Below are 5,000 nucleotides of genomic sequence, written 5' to 3'. Positions count from 1 at the left end.
TTTCATCTTTCCCTTCCCCTACTATACTACTATATGTAAATTATTTCACAATCAGAATCTCCATTCATTCCGCCATTGCACACAATCTACCAAATCACCATCTGACGTCATCAAGGACAAACGAGGTCAAACCGCCATGATTCATGGATTTGACTTGTATTTGATTTTTAATTTTGGCACGACAGGTTGAGGATTTTGTGGTGAACTGTCGTACTCTGGAAATAAAACAAATCACGTATTTAAAAATTTGGCCATAAAACTCGTCCTTCAAATATCGATCGATTAAAATGACCCTCATCTTGGCAAAAACGCCTCAAACCTGGGAGTTGGCGCAAGTCCCAGGTTTGAGGTGTTTTTGCCAAGATGAGGGTAATTTTAATCGATCGGTATTTGAAGGACGAGTTTTATGGCCAAATTTTTCAATACGTGTTTTTTTTTTAGGCGTAGATTATAGGCATTTCAAAGGTATAAATAATTATGGTATAAATTCTGACATGCTTATATAATAATTATACTATTGACATGGTTTGTTTGTCAACACCTGTCGCTCAAGGCCTCACGACCTGCATGTATATTATTGGGTGATCAAGTTTTCATTACGGTGGTAAAATTGCATTATTATCCTTTTGTCGTCATCGTGGACATCTCGATAGCTCAGTTGGTAGAGCACTCGCTTCACACGCAACGGGACAGAGATCGATCCCGGGTTCTGTCGAGATTTTTTTCTGCTCCCCCCCCCCACCCCTTCCCCGTCCAACCAGTACAGATCGGGTAGCTGGGTATGTTAGATCTGGCGGAAAGTACTTTGGCTATGTGTGTATGTGTGTGTGAATGAAAGAGTGTGAGTATGTGTGTTTCTGTGTGGATATCACTATCTCTCTCTCTCTCTCTCTCTCTCTCTCTCTCTCGCTCTCATCTGTGTGTGTGTGTGTGTAGGTGTGTGTGTGTGTGTGTGAATGAAAGAGTGTGAGTATGTGTGTTTCTGTGTGGATCTCTCTCTCTCTCTCTCTCTCTCTCTCTCTCTCTCTCTCTCTCTCTCTCTCTGTGTGTGTGTGTGTATTTGTGTGTGTGTGTTGATGGGTAAATAACAAAGCACATAATGCATGCAGAGGGAGTTTGAAAGTAACAACAACAACAAAAAAGAAGAAAATGGAGGAAAGATTCCAATTTGGAATGTTTAGTCTTTTGTTGCCTCCATCCAGCCAGGCCGATAGCGATACTAGGCTAATTCTGGTTGTCAGCGTAATTTGAATGAATTCACCCGTGGATGCTCTCCCCTTGTCTGTCTTGGCTGGCAGGGGACTCTCTAGTGGGTGGTCTGGGGGGTGGCTTGAAGATTGAATACGCGGGGTGGCTGTGAAGGGGCTAACGAGATGAAACAGATAGGCCAAGAAGGGGTGGATAGGGGGAGGGGGGGGGGGGTATGAAAAAAAAAAAAAGAGGAGAGAGAGAGAGAGAGAGAGAGAGAGAGAGAGAGAGAGAGAGAGAGGGGGGGGGGTGTTAAAAGAAGGGAGGGGGAGAGAGAGGGGGGGGGGTGTATGGAGAGCGAGAGAGGGAGAGGTTTTTAAAAGAAGCGAGGGGGGAGAGAGAGGGGGGTGTATGTAGAGAGAGAGAGAGAGAGAGAGAGAGAGAGAGAGAGAGAGAGGGGGGGGGGTTAAAAGAAGGGAGGGGGAGAGGGAGTGGAGTGTATGTAGAGAGAGAGAGAGAGAGAGGGGTTTTTAAAAGAAGGGAGGGGGGAGAGAGAGGGGGGTATGTAGAGGGAGAGAGAGAGAGGTTTTTAAAAGAAGGGAGGGGGAGAGGGAGGGGAGTGTATGTAGAGAGAGAGAGAGAGGGGGGGGGGGGTTTAAAAGAAGGGAGGGGGGAGAGAGAGGGGCGTATGTAGAGGGAGAGAGAGGGAGAGAAAGAGAGAGAGAGGGGGGGGGGAGAGGGAGAGAGAGAGAGAGAGAGAGAGAGAGAGAGAAAGAGAGAGAGAGACGTTTTTAAAAGAATTCTTTTTGAAGTTGTTATTCAGAGCGAAACGGCCCATGTAGCCGGAGTTTATCGTCATTTCTCTAGTGTTAAGCGAACAGCAGCAATTGCTTGCTACTTTTTGGATAGGACGCTTGCGACGTGCAGGAATTAGCAGGTCTGATATCCGATTTCAATAACGGGTCTGATTTAACATTGTTGTCATGGGGGGGGGGGGGGGGGCGTGGCTCAGCGGTCCGGTCTTTGCTTCGTATCCGAAAGGTACCGAGTTCGATCTCCTGCCGCTGCGCTATGTGGCCTTGAGAAAGTCACCTCGCCCTAGCTCAATTTGCGGCGATGCACTACGGCTGACGCCTGGGTTATTCCAGTCTTCCCTTGGAATCGACCCTTGAGACAAATTTCCCCTATGAGATGGAATAAAGGGAACGATTTTTTAAAAGTTTTGTGTTGGTTTGGGAGTATTTCCATTACAACAATGGGCCCTTAACAATTTGAGTTATCAGACCTGCAAATAAATGCACGTCGGACGCTAGACTATCGCCCTTTCCGTCATATTTACAATGCTGAATGGACATTGGCTCAGAAGGAATAAAAATCGATTCATACCCGTTGCTTGTGAATCGAGTGCTTTACCCACTGATCTACCGGGATCCCTAACCAAAAAGAGGCTTTTTAAAGGCTGAATTCTGCGCCACCCACAGGCGGGATTCGAACCTTTGACCTACACACTGGTGGTCATCAGGACAGTATCATTCCACCAGTCGGTCCGTAACGCCACATTAAATGCATACTGACCAAAATTCAGGTCACTTTGGTATCCAGTTTCAATGTGGCCAGCCTGTATTGCGTATGTTTGCATATGGATTATTAATAATATTTACGTATTACCTACAATATCAACTCCAGCTACACATACACACTGTGAAAGGAACACGGGAATGGAACTGGCCAGGACTATGAAAAGAAAAAAAAAGCCATTTTACGAATTTTGGCCATAAATCCTGTGCTTCAAATATCAATCGATTAAATTTTAAATTAGCCTCATTTTGGCAAAAACTCTGAAACCCGGAGAAGCCTTCTTGACGTCCCAGGTTTGAGAGTTTTGACAAGATGGTCATTTTAATAGATCGATGTTTGAAGGACGAGTTTTCTGGCCAAATGTTTTACAACGTGTTTGGGTTTTTATTTTTCCGAGTCCGGCATCGAACCTGAATGTGACCATAATTAATGTGAGTCACCGTGTGTTGATGACGTAGGTGGGTTGGAGTTGGTTTGTATTTCCGGTAGGTCTCTGATTTCGATTGGATGGTCTGTCTTCTAACTAAGATATTAACAAGAAATGAAGTGAGTAGGAAAGTGCCAGAAGACAACAGAGAACTTCGCGGCGGCGATGGGGGCTCGAACCCGCGGTCTTACTGGTACGACAACTCCGCCTGGCCGGGGAGATCGTGACTCTACTGTATGAGCTGCCCACGACCCCAAACAAAGCCGCTTCAAACCTTAGTCTAACTAGAACCTTCTCTCCCCGACTTCTTGAGGCCGCGGGTTCAACACACAAAACACACACACACACACACACACACACACACACACACACACACACACACTCACTCACGTCACGAACTTAGTTGGCCAGCATTTAAGCTTAAGGTCGCGGCATTTAAAAAAAATGTGTTTGTTTTGTTTCGTTAAACAAACTTTGTTGTGTTTTTTATTTTGTTTTTGTTTTATGTTATTTTATTTTTGGCGGGGGGGGGGGGGGGGGGGGGGTGGTTGTTGTTGTTGTTGTTGTTGTTGTTGTTGTCTTTTGATTGTTTTTAATGGTTGGTGATTTTAAAATCTTATCAATTCTATATGCTATCGCTGATAACACGATGATTCCTGTTGATGCCTTGCGATTAAAATGTGATTTAATAAATAAGATGAAAGAGGACTCAGATTGATTGAACCTGTTTCGATAACTGTGGTATTTCTAAATCTTTTAACCATCGATTCGGGTATCAACAGATCCAACCATTGATGGATGAGAAATAGGATTGTTTTGTTTTGTTTTTTATGGCTTTACAGCGCTTGCAACACATTTAGGTTATATCCGCGCCAGTAAATAAAAAAAAAGAAGAAGATGGGATAGACAAATTCCAGAATTACAACTAAAGCACCCAAGAGAAAGTAAGACTACGGAGAACTGGGAACAAATAGGGATCAGATGTAGATTCCAGGAGCATACCATCAATGTCCTCAGTTTGAAATCGCATAAAAGTCTCATCCAGACACCAGCACAGAATCCCACTAAGAGGAACACACTCAAATGTTTACAGAATACATAACTAACAATACATAACAGAGAGATGATTTACAAGGAAAAAAATATTATCTCCCAAAACTCACACTTTACGTTTGACTGTTTCCCTTCCAGTTGGGATATCTGGCCAGAGCCAGGATAAAACCAAGTAATCTCATTCCAAACAAAGACAGAATGCATGTTGGAAAACAGATATAGATAGAATGCGCTTGGCCAAGGAGTTCACAACATTGCCATCCGGAAGTATAACGGACATACACACAAACTCTGTGTAACCATGAACTTTTATAGTCTGGTTAATACAGTTTAGTGAGAACAACTCACAAACGCGGATGGCAAAAACAATAACAAAGGCCTGAGTGACGTCATCTACATACTATCTATAGATAGTTCGAAGTTGACGTCACTCAGGTCTTTGTTATTGTTTTTGCCATCCGCGTTTATGAGTAATGCTCACTAAACTGTATTAACCTGACTATAAACGTTCATGGATACACACAGTTTTGTGTGTTGGTCCGTTATACTTCCGGATGGCAATGTTATGAGCTTCTTAGCCAAGCACATACTATCTCTAGACACAGTAAGTGCCCCCCCCCCCCCCTGCCCACTATGAGAGGCCAGGAACCACAGACTATCTATGCCAGGACCCCACCCAGGAAAGGGGGTCGGTCAAAAAACGAAATCAACAGCACCCGAATCGATACCAGGCCTTTTGCATGTGAAGCGAGAG

The 5,000-nt window shown here is 44.2% G+C and overlaps 1 protein-coding gene across 3 annotated transcripts in view; it reads left to right on the top strand.

Annotated features, from left to right (window-relative positions):
• Positions 1–5,000, top strand: part of LOC144978095 (uncharacterized) — a 182,164-nt gene that overhangs the window by 20,366 nt on the left and 156,798 nt on the right. The window lies entirely within an intron of this gene.

This window comes from Berghia stephanieae, chromosome 8 (genome assembly GCF_034508935.2).
Source record: "Berghia stephanieae isolate SIO BIC M18660-M18661 chromosome 8, UCSD_Bste_1.3, whole genome shotgun sequence".
Lineage (NCBI taxonomy): Eukaryota > Metazoa > Mollusca > Gastropoda > Nudibranchia > Aeolidiidae > Berghia > Berghia stephanieae.
Note: the sequence above shows the minus strand (reverse complement) of the source record. Positions and strands in the feature narration are given on the sequence as shown.